This window comes from Capsicum annuum, chromosome 5 (assembly GCF_002878395.1).
Source record: "Capsicum annuum cultivar UCD-10X-F1 chromosome 5, UCD10Xv1.1, whole genome shotgun sequence".
Taxonomy (NCBI): Eukaryota; Viridiplantae; Streptophyta; class Magnoliopsida; order Solanales; family Solanaceae; genus Capsicum; species Capsicum annuum.
The window spans coordinates 59375350-59395994 of record NC_061115.1 but is presented as its reverse complement, the minus strand read 5'-3'; positions in this window follow the sequence as shown (position 1 = coordinate 59395994).

Here is a 20645-nt window from a genome sequence, read left to right as displayed (position 1 = left end):
ATACATCATCATCAATTTAATTCATAATCTAGGACTTTAACCCATTTAAACCACTCAACAATACATGACCACATGGTCGTCGTGGGATCCTTTGTTTCTCAACAATTTCAATAGGCCAATGCCTTAATTTAATTCATCATACAATTTAATTTATGGTCATCAAGACCCTCACAAACTATTCACATTTCATTAGCAATCTTATACCACATCCATGCCATATTTTAGTTCAACACACAATTCAAGTTCATTTTTATGTTTAGGGACTTTAACCCCTCATTATCCATCACCCAACAAGATTATTATTTTCACCATACATGGCTCATAATACTTTTACAAAATCATTTATAAATCATTCATACTTATTGGGCCATTGTCGTAGTTCAACACATCATTACATGACTAGACAATTCACTTAAACATCTTCACAAACACTTTATGTGTATACCTTTAACAAGGCTATTTTCATGGTAGAGATCATCAAGGTTAGTGATACTCAATACAATAATATTAAACCTCACACAACAAGAACCCACATATGAAAATTATCATCATTAACAAGTATAAATGTGAGTCTAAGCAAGAATCAACATTATTAATCATTAGGCAACAAAACCCTCTTCATATGATTTCAAAATCACCATGTAAACTTACAAATCCAAGTGTGAAATACATGAGTTTAGAGTTAGTTAATATGTGATAGATATACATTCCTTAGATAACCTAATTCACCAACAACTTGACTTTACTTTGCCTCTTGAAAATACCCCTTGAAACCCTAGCCTCCAATCCTTCAAATATGAGCTTGAGAGAGTATTTAGGGTGTTTGATCCATCAAAATAGATTTTTAGGAGGCTTTAAGAACTTATATAGTGAGAGGAATTAGGGTTTTAGGCTTGGGAAATGACCACAAGGCCCTTAGTGAAAATCTGGAAAATGAACCCGTCCAGGGGTACGACTCACTATATAACTCACTAAGGAACCGTACCCTAGGGTACGAGTGGTACCCTAGATCATACCTAGGATTCTCCTAGGTCACACAGATTGTCAATGGTACGAGCATACACCTTTGATTCATATCCAAAGGGTAAGACTCAACCCTAACTTGTGTCCATCAACCGTACCCCAAATAGTCCACACCAAGCTTCAAGACACCTCTATACAACTCACCTTGGTATGACTCGTACCCTTTAGGTATGACTATATGAGGCCAGGTCGTATAGTGGGCAGTGTGTCATCCTACTAGGATGCTCAAGGTATGAGATGGAAAGGAGAGGAGGATACGACCCATATCTAAGGGGTACGACTCGTGCCCCTAGTCGTACCCACAGCAGTGATATCAAATGGAGAATTTCTTTCAATGGTTCCAAGACTAGGTGTTTAAATTGTCACCCACATAGATCATTCATCTGAGAATGACTGGTAGGGAAAGCAATAAAAACAAGTTAACACATCACCACATATCAAACCAACCCTTTCAACAAGTTAGAAAAAGCATACAACATAACACATAGCATGCTTATTATTAATCACTCACTAAATTCATCGACTTTGGGACTTAAACATATTATTTATCAAAGACACTTGTTCATTACAAAGATTGGGACTTAAACCTCTTACTTAAAGTACCTACGTATTTCCCAACTTAGGGAATTCAACCCATCAACTTATCAAGGATACTTACTCAATTCAAGGATTAGGGACTAGAACCTATCATTTACCAAAGATATGAATCAACTCAAGATACTAGGGACTTAAACCCATCACAACAAAACATGCATAATTTCAAAACATTATGGACTTAAACCCATGGTCTAACAAGACACAAATTACTCAATACATTAGGGATTTTAACCTATTGTCTATCAAAGACATAAATTAAAGCAAGGAGATCAACACATACCTCCATCCTAAGTTTTTGGAACGGGAAATAAATGTTGATACTTGGACTTCATGTCCTCTTCCACTGTCAAAATAGCTTCCTCAAACTTTTGGTTCATCCATAAAACCTTCGCCAAAGACACCTTTTTCATTCTCAATCAGCATACTAAACAATCCAAGATCCTAATCAGGATCTTCTCATAGGAGAAAGAGTCTGAAATACAGACATCTCTTAGGAGAACAACCAATGAAGGATCACCCACATACTTCCGCAAAATAAACACATGGAAAACTGGGTGAATGGAGTTCATACTAGAAGGAAACTCTAACTTATAAGAAACATTACCAACCCTCTTCACAGTCAAGTATGGGCTAACATACCGGGGACTAATCTTCCCTTTCTTACCAAATTGCATTACTCCCTTCATGGGTGTCACCTTCAAGATTACCCAATCGTCAATGCTAAACTATATGTCCCTATGCCTCGCATCTGCATAGGACTTTGGTGACTTTTATCGGATTTCAATCTATCGCGAATCACCTTCACCTTCTCTAAGTCTTGGTGGACTAAATCGGAGCCAAGCAACTTCCCCTCACAAAATTCATACCACCCAATAGGAGATCGACATCTCCTACCATACAATTCCTCAAATGGGGCCATGCTGATACTAGAGAGGTAACTACTATTATAGGAAAATTCAATCAAAGTCAAATGGTCATACCAACTACCACTATAATCAATCACACAAGCCCAACATATATCCTCCAATATTAGGATGGTTCTCTCCAATTGCCCATCTATTTACAGGTGGAAAGCGGTACTAAAGCACACTCTAGTACCTAAACCCTTTTGGAATGACTACCAAAAGTGGGATAAAAAATGGAGGACCATGATCCAAAATGATAGAGATCGGAGAAACGTACAAATTCATGATCTCCGCAAGATACAACTTATCATATAATCTTTCGTTGAATAACTTGACCTCACAGGCAAAAAGTGACCGAACTCGGTTATTTTATCAACAATGAGCCAAATGAAATCACGTTGATTCTGGGATCTAGGAAGATCGGTAACGAAGTCAATATTATTCAACAAGTCAAGCCACATTTTATGTTGGAGATTTAACTCTTTTTGGGTAAAAATACATTAGAGACTCATATGATCAAAAAGGTTATCGATATAAACACTATAAATATAATGATGCCAAATATTTAATGCAAAAACCATGGCTAACAACTCTAGGTCATGAGTGGGAAGTTTTTCCCATGAACTTTCACTTGCCTAGAAGCATAGGCCACCACCCTACCATGATGCATCAACACAACCGAGACTGATACGAGAAGCATCACAATATACCACAAAACGATCAATAGAAATGGGCTAGACCCAAGAAGCTCCAAATATCAGTTGGAGTCGTAGGTCTAGGACACTTTTTAATACCACAACCTTTTGGGGATCTACCATGATCCCTTCACTAAATATGACATGACCAAGAAAAGCTACAACTTTCAACAAAAACTCACACTTGGAGAACATGGCATACAAATAATGATCCTTCAATGTTTGCAACACAGCACGGAGGTAATTGACATGATCCACCTCATTCTTAGAATAGACTAAGCTATCATCAATAAAAACAATGATACACATGTCCAAGAATGGATGGAAGACCTTATTCATCGGTCCATGAGTGCCGCCGGGGCATTGGTCAACCCAAAAGACAAGACAAGAAACTCGTAGTAACCATACTGGATTTAAAAGACCGTCATGGGGATATTCGCATCCCTAATCTTATGCTAATGATATCCCAATCTAAGATCAATCTTAGAGAAACACTTCGCACCCTAAAGTTGATCAATCAAATAATCGATCCTAGGAAGAGGGTATTTATTCTTTACGGTCACTTTGTTCAACTGACAATAATCAATGCACATATAAAGGGAACCATCCTTCTTGCGCAAGAACAACATGAGAACACCCTATTGTGACATACTAGGGTGGATAAAACCATTATCTAAGAGGTTTTTCAATTGCTTCTTAAGCTCTTTTAGCTCTGATGGAGCTATTTTATACGAAGGATAGCAATCGAAAGAGTGTTTGGAATAAGATCAATCCCAAAATCAATTTCCCTATTAGGAGAAACACTAGGAAAATCATTGGGAAACACCTCAAAAAACTTGTTAAACATAGAAATGAATTCTAAAGAAGGAACTTTGGAGTTAAAATCTTTAACTCAGACCAAATGATACAAACACCCTTTTAAAATCAACTTTTAGGCCTTTAGATAAGAAATAAATCTTCCCTTAGGCATTAGGGAACCACTTTCCCATACAATGAATGGCTCATTAGGGAATCTAAACATGACCCTACGGGTTCAATAATTTAATGAAACATAGCAAGAATACAACCAATCCATCCCTATAATGACATAAAAAAACAACCATGTCCAACTCTATCCAGTCTACAAGAGTATCTCTATCACCAAATGATATCACACACCCCTTATATACCCTTCTGAAAATCCTAAGGTCTTTGACTGAGGTAGAAATAGAAAAAGACACTGATAGACTTATGGGATAATAATTAATTTGCATAGCCATGTATGGGTTCACATAATATAGAGTAGACCCTAGATAAAGCAAACAATACACATCACAGGAGAAAACCCTCAACATACCTGTGACAACATCGAGAGACGCCTCAGAATCTTGGCAAATAGTAAGTGCATACAAGAAATTCTGGCCAGCACCGGTGCCAAAAATAGAAGCAGAGGCAAACATAGCATATTTTGGTGCAAGAGTAGATGAAGTATCAATAGGGTCCATGTTAGCCAAAGAAGCTGCTAGAAAGGGGCATTCACACTGCATGTGACCAACCTTACCATGATAGAAACATTTGTTTTGCCCCTTCTCACATTAACCATAATGATCTAAGCATAGAATCTATAAGAAGGGTGAGGTAGAGCCTATTGGGCACCACTTACCTGGAATTGGGAACCATGTGCCCAAGACCTATCACTAAACTGAGCCCGACGATTACCCAAAAACTTTGGGCAAAGAAAGCGAACACTATTTGACGAGAAAGAATTCAAACTCCACCATTTATTTCATGGACACTTGCCACTATTACCATCACCACCACTATGCGCAGAAGGCCTAAATTTCTTTTCTTTCCTCTTACTAAGCTCAACTTGCTTCTTTTTCTCTTCTTCTACTTGTTGAAAATACACAATCAACCTATAAATATCTATGCTTTCAATCAACAAGACTGTCCTTCTCTCAAGGACTAACTCATGGGATAATACCAAAACAAACTTATGCATTCTAGCCCTAATGATAGAAACCATCTCGAGAACATACATTAATAGTTGATGGCATTTCAAGGCATACTCTTGAATAGACTTCCTCTCTTGCTTCAAGTTCACAAACTCTTTTGCCTTTGCCTTCCTCAACTCTTGAGGAAAGAAGTAGTCTATGAAAGTATAGAAGAAGTCCTCCCACATTGTTGTACTAGCATTATCACCTATAGACAACTCCCACGCCTCATACCATTGGTAAGCTATATCTTTCAATTGGTAGGAATCTAACTCAATGACCTCAATATATGAAGCATGAATGATTGAGAGGATCCTCTCTATTTATAAACAAAGCCTTGAGGATCCTCCTCAACATCCATACCGGAGAACATAAAAGGTCTCAACCTCATAAATTGGCTAATTTTTATGGCCTCAGAAAAATTGGTATCTGGAGCACCACACTCTGCTTGAGAAGCTATCAATTGAATTAAGAGGTTGATAGAGAGACGAAACTCGACATTAGTAGCATACCCTTTTGGTGACAGAATAGGACGGTCACCCTTATAGTCATGGATTATGGGGACAGGTGGAACCCTATAAAGATGGTTAAATGTTGCAGCCCTAGCCCAAGTTTGAACTCTAGAAGTTGGACAAACCTTATCCATAGGGCCCTCAAAAGGGTTTGTTGGAGTCTCAGATCTCCTAGGAGGCATAATCTGAAAGATAGCAAATAGAAATCAGTGGAATCCAAGACCTTAGATTCTATAGCTTGAGATAGTAACACAAGAAAGGGAAATATTTTCCTAAAATATTTCATAGCTCCTTATTTATAAGTGTGGCATGCTTCACACCCATAAAAGAGACTTAACTCATCACGGTATTATGGGAACCCAACTGGCCATGAACCTAGGATGTGATAGCAACTTGACACGCCCCAAAACCAGGCCATGTCATATGGTCACCTTAACCACACATGAATTGGAGGTTTCCCCGATAACCAATCACATCCATCACAAAGGTCAGGTGAATTCTAACCATAGAATAAGATAGAGGAAACAATACTACAAGTTATAACTTAAATGTGTCTAAACACTTTATTAGATTTATCAACTAACCAATATACCCAAGTCCACATTGATCCATAATACCTCAATATATATACAAACTAATATTTAGAAATGTATTTTTGGGACAAGCCCCCGAAAATAGCCAAACCAAGTCAAAATAAGACTAAGTCTACAGGTAGAAGACAAGAACTAAATATCTTCTGAAGGAAGTTCACCACTCCCAAGTATATGCACGGACTACTTTGATTGCCTAATCATTGCACAGGAAGAGAAAATGATGCTTTGGACCCTATCTTTCATGGGGACATAGCATTTGGAGATAGTTAGCGGTTGGAACACTAGCATGTAAATCAAGGGTTAGGATGAAATAGCATCTTCAATCAACAACAAGTCAATATATATCATATTCAACCATATTGATTACCATATCCATACATATATGTATATCACATGCTAATAAGTAAATAAGTCATAACAACATTCTTAACGAACATAATCATGATATGTAGAGTGGAGGACTCCAACCTTCCATACATAGATTCAACAAGACTTATTAGGTATAAGACTTCAACCACGTCCACATATTACTTAGAGGAGGGACTTTAACCATGTATACACTCATTAAGAAAGGGACTCTAACAACACATTAACAAATATTTAGGAAAGGGACTCTAACAACACATTCAGATTCTTTTAGGCAAAGGACTCCAACCACATATTCATATTTATTTAGGCAAAGAACTCTAACCATATGCCCACACATTATGCAAGGGTCTCTAGCCTCATGCCTTTCCATCAAGAAAGGGACTCTAACCTCAAGCCATGTTAGATAGGGGACTCTAACCAAAGCCAATTCATTTTGAGAGGCACTTCAACCTCAAGAGATTTCATTGTGCAAGGGAGTTTAACCACAAGCAATTTCATTAGCTACGATACTTTAAACTCAAGCCTTTTCATTATGCAAGGGACTTTAACCTTAAGCTATCACGACTATCATTAGTCGACATTGGGAGGCCAAAACTATGTCCATACATCATCATTTATTCAATTCATACCCAAGGGCTTTAACCTATTTAAACTACTCAACAATATATGTGACCACATGGTCCTCGTGGGAGCCTTTGTTACTCAACCATTTCAATAGGACAATTCCTTAATTCAATTCATCATAGAATTTAATTTATGGTCAAGAAGACCTTCACAAAATATTCTCATTTCGTTAGCAATCTTATACCACATGCATGCCACACATTAATTTAACAAACAATTCAAGTTTATTTTTATGTTTAGGGACTTTAACCCCTCATTAACCATCTCCCAACAAGGTCATTAATTTCACCATACATGGCTCATAATACCTTTACAATATTATTTATCAATCATTCATACTTATTGGGCTAGTGCCCTAGTTCAACACATCATCACATATGACTGGACAATTCACTTAATTATTTTCACAAATACTTTATATGCATACCATTAACAAGGCTATTTTCATGGTGGAGATCATCAAGGTTAGGGTTACTCAAGACCCTCATGTTAAACCTCACCCAAATAGCACCCACATATGTAAATCATCATCATTAACAAGTATAAATAGGAGTCTAAGTTGGAATCAACATTATTCATCATTAGGTAACAAAACCCTCTTCATCTGATTTCAAAATCACCATGTACACTTACTTATGCAAGTGTAAAATACATAGGTTTGTAGTTAGTTAACATAGGGAAGATATACATGCCTTAGACTACATGATTCACTAAGAACTTGGCTTTACTTCGCCTCTTGATGATCACCCTTGAAACCCTAGCGTCTAATCCCTAAATGATAAACTTGAAAGAGTATTTAGGGTGTTTGATCCATCTAAATGAATGTTTTGGAGGCTTCAAGATCTTATATACTGAGAGGACTTATGGTTTTAGGCATGGAAAATGACCATAAGGCACTTAGTTAAAAGCTCAAAAATGAGCCCGTCCAGGGGTACGACTCACTATATAACTCACTAAGGGAACCGTGCCCTAGGGTACGAGTGGTACATACCCTAGCTAATTCCCTAGGTTTCTCCTTGGTCACACATACTATCAATTGTATGACCATGCACCTTTGAGTTGATCTGAAGGGTACGACTCAACCCTAAATCGTATCCATCAATCGTACCCCAAATAGTCCACTCCAAGCTTTAAGACACCTCTATACGACTCATATTTGTATGACTCATACCTTTTGGGTACAACTAAGGAAGGCCAGGTAATCTATTCGGTAGTGTTTCTCCTACTAGGCTACTCAAGGTATGTGAGGAGAGGGAGGGAAGGATACAACCCTTATCTAGGGGTACGAATAATGCCCCAGTTATACCCCCTAGTGACATCAAATGGAGAATTTCTTTCAATGTTTCCAAGTGTAGGTGTTTCAGAGAAACCATAACCTCCCAACCTTCATGTAATCACTGGGAATCCATCCGTGTTATGTCACACTATGAACACCTCTCCTTACCATGATAAAATCAGTAATCATATAATCAATACCATAGTCAATAGTCAGACTTGAACTGGTATATATATCACTATAATGATCATTCATCGACTCAAAATAGTATATATAATCAATATCATCATCAATAACCAGACTTAAACCAGTACATATATCAATATCATAACTATCGGGTTTCACCGTAATTGAAATAAACTCCTAATATCAAACCACCATGACTATTTAGTACATAGACTCATCAAGCCTAATAATAAGAATTTAAAAATGTATAACTAGTGTATCAATGTCTACCAAAACTATTTCAAGTCTTGACCTAGGGTAGGCCGAAATGGCCCACTTCTAATCGCCAAAATTTGTTATAAAGAAATTGTACTCTAGACTAGACTAAGGTATCCAAATCTAATTGTAGATGTTAAGAAAGTCTTAATTATCCATAAGATATAAATTCTACTAAGGACCTAAGAAACTAAGCCAGATACTCCTACATCATGATTTTTGGGTAGCCTAAAGGTTCCAACTAACCCAATTATTGTCAATTTTATCACCACCATCTAAAACCCACCCCAAGTCTAGCATAATATCAAAAACATATGATGACATAGCAAAACTATGAAGAGGGTAAAACCTAGCCAACCTGGACTCCAACCAAATCTTGAAGAATCTACTAAATAACTGATTTTCCCTTACGAGAAACTTCTACAAGGTGCTACACTATCAATCACAATCTACCCATCAAAATAAGGACAATGATACCCATATTACACTATTATGCTTTTCAAATTTAATCAAAAATCCTAAATTCTTGTTTACAAAAATTGCATTTTTGAAATCAACTTAACGTCCCAATATGCTCAAGGAATAATTACCTTAAAAATGGGTGATTTTCGAGCTATATTGGTGCTAAAATCAAGTCACCAAGGTTTAGGGATTTCATAGAAGAAACGGGAAATCAACCATCAAAATAAAGGAATTTTACCACAAATTTGAAAGAACATCGTGTTTTAACCTTTATCCAAGTTCAAAAATAACCCAGAATTGTAATTCCCAATCTATCCCCTTCTTTAGGGTTTAAGACTCTTGAGAATGGATGAGCAATAGGCAAAAAGGGTCTGAATGGGGTATTTATACCCTTCCCAGGTAAATGAGTATTGCGTTTACGGCCCGCCGGTCACATATGCAATACTTGGCTAAAGAGGCACATGTCGTATTTGCGATAAAGAATTCGCTTACGTAATACCTATCCACTACCAAAGGGAGTAGCTTATGTGAAATAGGTATCACACTCACGATACATTCTACTGGTAGACAGATAGCTTAAACGATCAGAGACTCACCGACGCGAGTGCATAAGCACTACCTGAGAGTTAAAAATTTCCAAGTTTTTGCCAAACCTTTGGATTTATCAGGAATTCAATATACGCAAACTGACTATGTTACCTTATCAAATTCAATGTTCTAGAATCGAAGGTGCAGTCAAAATTTCCATCTAAGGTCATTTCAATGAAAAGTGGGTCCCACACCCATATTTTATTTTCTTAACTTCCATCACATAGCTCAAAATAAGCTTGGGTGCCTCGGGACCTGAACCAAAGGACCACCTAGCCTAAAATTGACATTCCATAGCTGTTGGAATAGTCAAAATAGAAATATGAGGTCATATGACTAAAGTTTTCACCTAATTACTATTTTGAACAAATGAATGCTCTAAACAGGGAATTTGCTCTAAAAATAAAAAAACTGCCTGGTAATTGAACAGTCAGCCCTAGCAAGTCATAAATGACTTGGGGCAGCTATAGGAAAGTTCTAATAGCAAAAGTGGAATAACAAAAAATTACCTAAAGGGTCATTATAATATCCATTACTAAAAAGGCTTTTGTCCGCGAAAGTAAGGGATTAGGATGTACCTAAAGTCTTGACTAGGTGAAAATATAGGGTCCGTGCCTTACTCTCAATTCCCTAAGTACCCTCCTCTACCAGGCGGTGTCTCCATTGAATATTAACATTAAGAATCTCCGTAGTGCGTAAACACCTAATATCACTAGCCAAAATGAGTACAGGCTCCTCAACAAAGATCAACCGTTCATCCAACTGGACTAAATCCCATCTAAGCATATGAAATAGATAAGGAATGTATCACCATAACATGTAAACATGGAAAACCAAATGGACAACAACAAAATCTAGGGGTAAGGATAACTCAAAAGCAACCTTAGCCACTGTGGGAATGATCTCAAAGGGTTTAATATATCTAGGGTTGAGCTTTCCCTTCCTTTAAAAACTCATCACACCCTTCAAGGGTAATAGATAGAGGAACACCCAATCACCAATTACAAATCTTAAGGTACAAAGCCTATGATATACATAAGCCCTTTGTCTACTCTGTGTTGCTCATAACTTATCCTAAATCACCTTGACTTTATCTAACGACTTCTAAAGCAAGTAAGTATGATATGGTCTAACCTCGAAAGTCTCAAACCATCAAATTAGGGAATGACATTACCTACTATACAAAGCTCTAAAAGGATCCAACTCGATGCTAAAATAATAACTATTATTATATGTGAACTGTACTAAAGCTAAGGTTTTCTCCTTCTAACATCAAAAATCCATAACACCAGCTCAGAGTATATCATCAAGAAGCTAAATAGTATGATTTAACTGGCCATTGATCTAAGGATGAAAGGTTGTACTAAGGTCCACCTGAGTACCCAAATCCTCCAAGAAAGCTCTCTAAAACCTAGAACTAAACACAGAACCCTAGTCTAAAATGATGGATATAGTCATACTATGCAAATAGACTTTTTCACTCATACAGATATGAGCTAACCTCTTGGCACTAAAGGACATCTGAATAGGAATGAAATATGTCAACTTGGTAAACCAATCCATAATGACCAAAACACCACCTGAACAATGAAAGTACGAGGCCGACCACTAAAAAAATCCATAGTAATTTGTTTCCACTTACAATCGAGAATTGGCAAACTCTGAATCAGCCTACCAGGTCACTGATGCTTGACCATCATCTGCTGACTACATAGCAATCAGCTAAAAAGTTTGCCATTTCTCCCTTCATGTTACTCCACCAATAATGTGCTCTCATGTCTCTATACATCTTGGCTACACCTAGATAGATAGAATGCATAGAGTTATGAGTCTTATGCAATATTAACTAAATCAAGTCATCTATCCTCGAAACAAAAATATGGCTATAAAATCTTAGGACACCCTCAGAATCTATGGTAGCCCTCTTGGACTCACTACTAAAAACATAATAGCAGAGGATGCAAAGTTTTTAATCCTCAAATTGGTGATCCTAAATCTACTCAAATAGAGACAACTTCACTTAAAAACTAGCAAAAATACTCCTAGGGGCTAAAATATCAAGTCGTACCATAAAGTTGGCCAAAGACTAAATGTTCCATCCCAATAGCCTCTAAGAGACTGAAATATAATCCAAGCTAACCATACTCACTACCTTTCAGCTCAAGGCATCTTCTACCATATTTTTACTATCCGAATGATACAAGATCGAGATATCATAATCCTTAAGAAACTCCATCCTTCTATGCTGCCAAGTATTAAGATTTTTTTGGATTATAAGATGTTGAAGATTTCAATAACCTGTGAAAATTTAACAATGCACACCACAAAGATAATGCCTCCAAATCTTAAGCGTGAAAACAAATGCCACCAACTCCAAATCATGAGTGGGGTAGGTGTGATTGTGAACCATAAGCTGCCTCAAAACATAAGCAATAACACGACCCTGCTGCATAATTACACAACCTAAACCAATACCAAAAGCACCACAATACACAATGAATTCCTCACTCTCAATAGGAAGATCCAAAAATAGAGCAAAAGTAAGTAACTCCTTGACTCACACTCCTCAAGCCATCAAAATAAACCCTCCTTTTGAGTTAATCTAGTCATGTGAGCTGAAATTGTAGCAAAACCCTTTGACGAATAATCTATAATAACAATCTGAGACAATAAAGCTACAAACTTTAGTCAAAGATGTCGATTTGTCCTAATAAGGAATGGCTTTAATTTTCACTGAGTCGACGATAATCCCATACTTAGATGCCACATGCCTAAGAAAAATCACAGACTCAAGACAAATCTTACACATATAGAACATGGAAAAAAGCATATGAACTCTCAAATTCTGTAGCACAATCCTCAAATATAGTGCATGCTCCTCTCTACTCCTCAAATGAACAAGGATGTCACCAATGAACAAAATCACGATTGAATCCAAATAAGACTTGAACACTTGATTTATCAAATCCATGAATGCAGCTAAGGCATTAACCAACCCAAAAGACATAACTCAAAACTCATAATGACCGTAACGGGTCCTAAAGGATGTCTTTGGGATATCCTCCTCCCAAATGCTCAAGTAATGGTATCCAAACCTCAAATCAATCTTAGAGAACACTCCTGTTCCCTGAAAATAGTCAAACAAGTCATTAATGTGAGGCATAGACTAATGGTTCTTCAGTGTTACCTTATTAAGCTACATAGAATCAATACAAATATGCATGGAGCTATCTTTATTACTCACAAATAATATCGAAGCTCCACAAAAAGATACACAGAGTCGAATAAAACCCTAACAAAGAAGATCCTAAAGCTGAGAATTTAGATATTTAAGCTCAACAGAGGCCATATGGTAAGATCCCATAGAAATTGACCAAATACTTGGATGAAGGTCATTAACCAACTAAATCTCATGGGCAGGAGGTATACCTGGCAGATTGGTAGGGAAAATATCTAGAAATTAATGGACTATAGGAACAGAGAAAAGCGATGTACTATCCATACTAACTTCATGAAGGTAAGCAAGATAAGACTCATAACCCCTTGAGATAATTCTTGTATCATGAACATAAGAAATAATCCCCATTATCTCATGACTAATAGCTCCCTAGAACATGATAGGAGGTATGTTGAGAATGGCTAAGGTAATGGTCTTGACAAAATAGTCTATGACCACATGATAGTAGGATAACCAGTCCATGCCTAAATCATATCAACATATAATAATATCAGCATGAGTATCAACATCACTAATAATCACAATACATAATCTAAAAACTAGATCTACTACTAAAGAATCACCCATGGGAATAGATATACACAAAGGCACGGACAAAAAATCCCAAGATAACTCTAACCATGGAGCATAATAAGAAGACACATAAGAGTAAGTGGATTCTGAATGAAATAAAGTAAAGGTCGAATGATGACATACTAGAATCCTACCGGTGATAATAGCATCTAAAGACTCAGCCTCGGGCCTTGCAGGTACTACATATAACTGACGATGCCAGCCACCTAGCTGGGCTCCTAACCAATCCCTGCCCTACCTATCTGAGAATCTCTATAAGCACCCTAGGGACTAGCCTTATAACCATGAATACCATCTCTGTATGAGGGATGAACTACTATAATAGGAGAACACTATGAGAAGTGGTATTAATCTTCCCATGACTAAGGCTCTAACATGAGTAATAAGAAAATTTTCCTCAACCATAACATTCTCTATGAGCTGTACAAAAACCTGAACATCTGATGAACCCAAAATAACCACCACAACTAGAATAACTAGATGGAGAACCCCTCGAAGAATTACCGCTACCCTGACCGAGGTAATTACTAATACAAGACTGACCTCCACCAGTAACTTAGAGCATTTCCTTAATAGCTTTACTTAGCTGACTCTAAAGTTGATACAGTGACAACAGAGGGTATCTACCCTAAGAACTGCAACCCTTGAAATAAGAGCTACTATGACTCACACTAACTCTACCTTAATACCGAGGCCTCTTATTACTGCCCCTTGGCATCACGATGCATCACCTCTATCACCTAAACATCATTAGACACTTAAACCAAAAAATTGCTCATAATAACTAAACTCTAAGTGGACATACAAAGAGAAAGTCTCAATCCTTAAATAAAGCAACGAACTATCTCATACTCAGTAGTCAAAATAAAAGTAGCATGCCTATCAAACTCTTAAAAACTATCTTTATACTCTACAACCATCATAGATCCTTGCTCTAACCTCTAGAAATAATCTCTCAAATAATCCCTAAAACTGTGAGGCATATGCTTCTTACATAAAATCTCAATGCGTTAAGTTCATGTAAAAGAAGAGGATCTAGCTAAATTGGAATCAAGATGAGTTCTCCACAAATGTCAAGCTACTAAATCTAACTTAAAAGTAGTTTAATCCATACCACGAGTGCTAACTAGGCCTAAATTACAGATCCTATGCTCATATGCAATCAAAAACTCATATGCATCCTCACCTGGCACACTAGAAAACCTAGGCAGAGTCAATTTAAAGAAGGTACCCAAAATTTTCTTCTCCTCAATAGACATAGAAGGATGGACAACTACTGGTTGAGCAACTACTAGCTAAGAAACTATTGATATAGGAAGAACCTTATCTCTAGGATTTATAGTTCTGGGTTATGCCTTCGCCTCAATACCAGTTTGGTTTATAGACTATGCACCATAAGATGGTATATCACCAACAAACCCTAAAAGATGAACCAAACCATCCATAAGTACTAAAGAAGAAATAAATCCCGATGGAGCCTGGGCTAGTCCCTCGCCCACTACTTGTTAGCAAAAGAATCTCTAGCTTAGGAATAGGAATAGGGTCTGGTGAAGGCCCCCGATCATGTATCCTAGTGGGGATACATCTTGAATTTGTCTACTGCCCCTGGTTCATACATGAATAATAATAGGATCTCTAGGTTCGGTCTCGGGACCCTCATCTTATGTAGTGATAGCATGTGTCATAGTCATCTACAAAAAGAGTGAAATTAAACAAATGCCTTAGAAATAAACTCAGACACTTAGCAATAAATGAGTTAAAAAAGTGAAGAACTCCTTAGATATCCTATAGCTTTCTAAAAATAAGAAGTGAATGCAATTGTTCTAATTTGTGGGACTCTACTAGATTGTAATAAACTATGTTTTAAGCTCTAAACTCACCAATATATATATATAGACAATTGAATTAGCTTTCAAACACTACTAGTTACGCTTTAATCTGATATTGTAGTAAAAAATGTTATGGAAAACTTTCTAAGGGTCAATTAAACGGCCAGTGAGAATGATTCTAGTAATGACTCATTGTCAGATCACAACAAATTATGATAAAGACTAATTATCATGGCAGTATGCAAAAAACGATTTCATTTTAGTGATGATGAGTCAAGAATATGAGACTTTATAAGTCTAAATGAGTCAGTAAGTGGACCCATCATCGTAACAGTGAGGAATAAAATCCTTAATCCTTGAGTCATGACTCATGGTCAAACCCAATAAGTTGTTACCTGTGCGACAATTTCTAGAAAATTTCTAAACATTTTAAGAAGGGGTTTTTGGTTTTTTGCCAAATCTTTTAACACCTAGCCCATGTTTTTTAGCCTTTCCTAAGGCTGGAATATAATTAGAAAATGCCCCAAATTCCTCATTAAATCATAAGTTTGATTGACACTAAAAAAGGTGATTCTCTCTTCTCTAAAGGCAAAGTAGGGTTACTAAACTTCAAACACATATTCTAATGAATTATCCAAGGATTTTATCTCTAGGTATGTGGGATTTCATCAACGGGTTCCTTCCACCCATTAAGTCTCAAAGACTTCTCTCATTCTCAAGTTTAATTCCACCTTTAAGCTTAGGGTTCCAGCACTATGAGTTTTCTTAATTTCTTTAGTTTACTCATTTAAGTAAACCATGAGTAAATATTTTTCCCATAATGTTAGCATCTTCCTATACTCCTAATCATGAATTTACTTTATATTGATAAATTGTTGAGTTTTTGGCTTAAATTGTGAAATTCCTCATGATATTCAATTTAATATTGTCATGTTTAAAGCTTGTAGGTTATGAACACCCAATGATAGGAATTTATGCATACATTAAATTACATGTTTTTGAGCACTTTAGATTATATATTGTTGATATTTTTGAAATATACTTACATTGAGCATATATTCGTTATCATTGTCATTCAATTGGGAGTAGTACTTAGCACTGAATGAACGTAAGGATAAAGGCTCACCCGTCAGTTAGGACTAAGACCTTTAGTAGAAGTCCCTATGTTCTAGAACTATGGAGCCATTGTAGTTTACAAGGGGCCACCTGCTAGTTAGGGGTTAATACCCTGCTCCTTTGAGAAATTAGTTTAATGGATCTACGCTATCCAGTATTTGTAATCTTTGAAAGGTAGTGAATTTCCATCAAACTAGGGTTACAGGTTGGACCCTGATAAGCTCATATTGGGGTATGCCAGTTATTGTTTCCCCCTACAATCCTCAATTTATGTAATAGTTTCCTATTTTTTGCATGAACTTGTATTCAGTTATTCAGTTTTCATTCAATAGATGTTTATACTTGGTCTTGAATAAGTTTACCATATTTCATGCATTCACGTTTAGCTTATATTAGTTAGTTTTCCCATCTCACATACTCAGTACATTCAAAGTAATGATCACATACTTTTCCTATGCTATATTATATTATAATATAGGTTTTGATGCTCAATATACAGATCACGCTTAGTATGGTTTAGTTTTGTACTACATTCAATAGTAGTGTTTGGTAAGTCCTCATTATTTGAAGAATTGTTATCAGTATTTATTTTTAGTAATCTTTTAGTTTCAGTTAGTTGGATTAAGTTGGGGGCATATGCATACAACTCATATAAGTAAGGGCTTTCTAACAGACAATTAGTTATATTTCAGCATATTAGCTTTTGTCAGACAAGTCTAGTTTTGATATTTTTATATAGTATTGATTCTATTATCATTATTACTAGATTATTTTTGTTTAGTTTTTACCAATATTTTGTTTCTTCTTTAGTTTTCATAATGTTACGCCTGGCCATGGGTTAGTTTCGGGTCACTAGTGACTCTCAGCATCGTGATGCAACTAGGAAGCTAGCTTGACTGATGAAAAACTTTGTATAAGAGCCCCAAGTTTAAATTGTCCTAGGAAGCCTAAAAGTCGCATAATTAGAGTCCTATTCATGGCGTTAAGTGTGCCACACTTATGAGTGAGAGGCTATGAAAATGTAAGAAAATCTCAATTCTTTCATTATTCAAGTTGTGCAATAGAGTGTGAATTCTATTAATATCCTTCTTATAACTTATCCTCTACATGCTTACTGAAAATTCCTCTCAAAAGAATTAATGGAAGAAGAAATAGAAATCAGCAAGCACCACCACAAGTTCTGTAAGACCTCTAAATAGGCAGGTCTTCTATGCTAAATTTAGCGCTACTTTCACAGCTTTAGCCCAGTTCATGATAGACTAGAATAGCCATTAATTTATTTCCCCAGCCTACACAGCTATGAATAAAAGGATAGCGTGTTGTGTGGTTTTTAAACTTTACAAAAAGCCTCTTCATCATCCAGCCTCATTGTGAGTATTCCCTCTCTCATATCAATCAACGCTTACCTCATCACCAAAAATAGATGCCTCAATATGACTGGCACTCTTTCATTTGCCTAAAAATATAAAAAAATAAAATCAACAGGAATAATAAACTTACCAACCTTGATGAGAACATCCTCTATGATTCCTTCATAATGGGCTAGTGTCTGGTTGGACAATTAGAGTATCATAGTGCTCGATCTTAGTTGTCCCAGTCCCAACTTGTTACACAAAGATAGGGGCATTAAGTTGATACTCTCCCTCAAATCACTAAGTCTATGGACCATATAATTATTGCCAATTTGAATTGAGAGAGTGAATCTCTCAGGGTCTTTGAGCTTCTTGGGCATCTTCTGTATTACCATAGAACTACACTCCTCAATGAGTATTACGGTCTCAACACGCTACATCTTAAATTTATTAGTGACCATATCTTTTAATTACTAATTTTACTTGGGTATTCACTGCAAAACATCTAAAAGAGAAAGGTTAATATAAAGCTCTCTGAATGTGTCGAAGAACTTTTTGAAGCATGTATCCTTCTTCAATATTTGTTATTGACCGCCTGATTCCCTTAGGTTTATTGTGGTAGAAAATGATGCTACTGGTTGTTCCATGTTAGATTTAGTGTCAGAGTATGCCACTTTTGATTAAAGGCATTCCCATTATTCAGCTTTTTATAATTACCCACAAACATCACAGATTCATGATTGGCATCAACATGGCTGTAACATGACCAATGTTACCACAAACTTTACATCAACAAGGTTTCTGATGAATTACATTCAATGTAGTTATAGGATGTGTAACACCAAGCTTTATATTATTGAATTGTGTATTCATCTAATTTTGTAATGTAGCAATTTGAGTGGATATAGCGGTAAATTGGTCCACCTCCAATACACCTACCACCTTCTTTTGAGCACTTTTTGAGTCAAAATACCACTTAAGATTTCCTTTTTCAATTCAGTTCAGAAAGGTATACAGCTCATCGTACGTCATCTCTAATGTTTGACCACCTGTATCTTATTCTAACAAAATTTATGTGTTGTGATCAAGTACCTCATCAAAAGTGTGAGCTAGTACCTCATTGAACTATTGATGAGGTAGATATTCCTAAAAAAGAGATTTAACCCTCTCACATTTATGATATAAGTTCTCATTTGGCCTCTGTTTGAAGCTCACAATTCTCACTGTGCAGTTTTGCAGTCTTGCTAGATGGAAAGAATCAGATAAGGAATTTCCGAGCTAAGTCATACTATGTTGAGATTAAACTTGCCAGCTCAGTTTTTAACCACTTCTTTGCTTCCCCCAATAGTGAAAAGGTGAACAGACTTAGCCTAATATAGTCAGTTGATACACCTATAGGGGTGAATGTGTCACTGGTCTCTAAAAAGTTCTACAGATGGACTTGTGGATCTTTATATGAAAGTCCCATAAACTATCCGCTGTTGATCAAAATTTGCACCATATTCTATTCCAGCTCAACGTTACTTCCAGCAGTCGGTTTCAGAAATGTGAAGGTCAAATTTATCAAAAGTAGGATTGCCACTTCACGAACTATCCTACGGGATAGTTGTTCTTCATCCATGAGAGTAGGATCATCTTGCTCCTCTTGAATTTTTGGGTTATGGTCAAGAAGGACTTGTTTTCTCCTACATTAGTTAAAGTGTTGCTCGGCTTTAGGAGTTAGTTCAACCAATTCCCTATCCCTTGCTAGCTTCATAGCCTATAAACCTATTTCTGGCAAATTTAATACCAAGCACAAGCGCAAAGCACCAAAGAAATCTAAAAAGTAAAAGTAAAACAAAAATAGTTGCCAATTTATAAGTCCCTAGAAATGGCGACAAAAACATGTTGTGCCCCAATGCATATGCAAGTGTACATGGTCTCACCAAGTAATACAGTGGCCTTAAATAAAGTCGAATATCAATCCCTTAGAGACTTGTGCTAATAAACTATACAATTCTAGTTTAACAATTGAGATTAACTAGTGCAATCATAACCAATAAAGTTTTGAAATTTTTTAAACTAAAAGTAAACTAAAGTAATGCGAAAAAGTAAAGACTTTGGATAAGCAATGGATGAAAACCCAGGTTTAAGGCATTGTGAACAATCATACTATGCTATTGAACTTCATTAATTAGATTACTTATCTTGGATGATGATTCATAGGGTTTATCGCAAGATCATGGTCTCCTAACCTCTAATCGTCTACCTAACTTAGACATTACAACTACATCATTGAGTGGGGATGTAATAATCCAATTAGATGCAAGAATCTATCATCCCACATCTGAACAAAGAAAGGCTTCTAAGTATATCCCCATCCTAGATGCTAATTCAAATTCCTTATTTTATAAAAGAATAAGAATAAAAGAATAAGAACCTTACTCTATTCATCCTCATGTTCTATTTTCCTATTCCCCCTCTCGGGTTCACAAGGTCG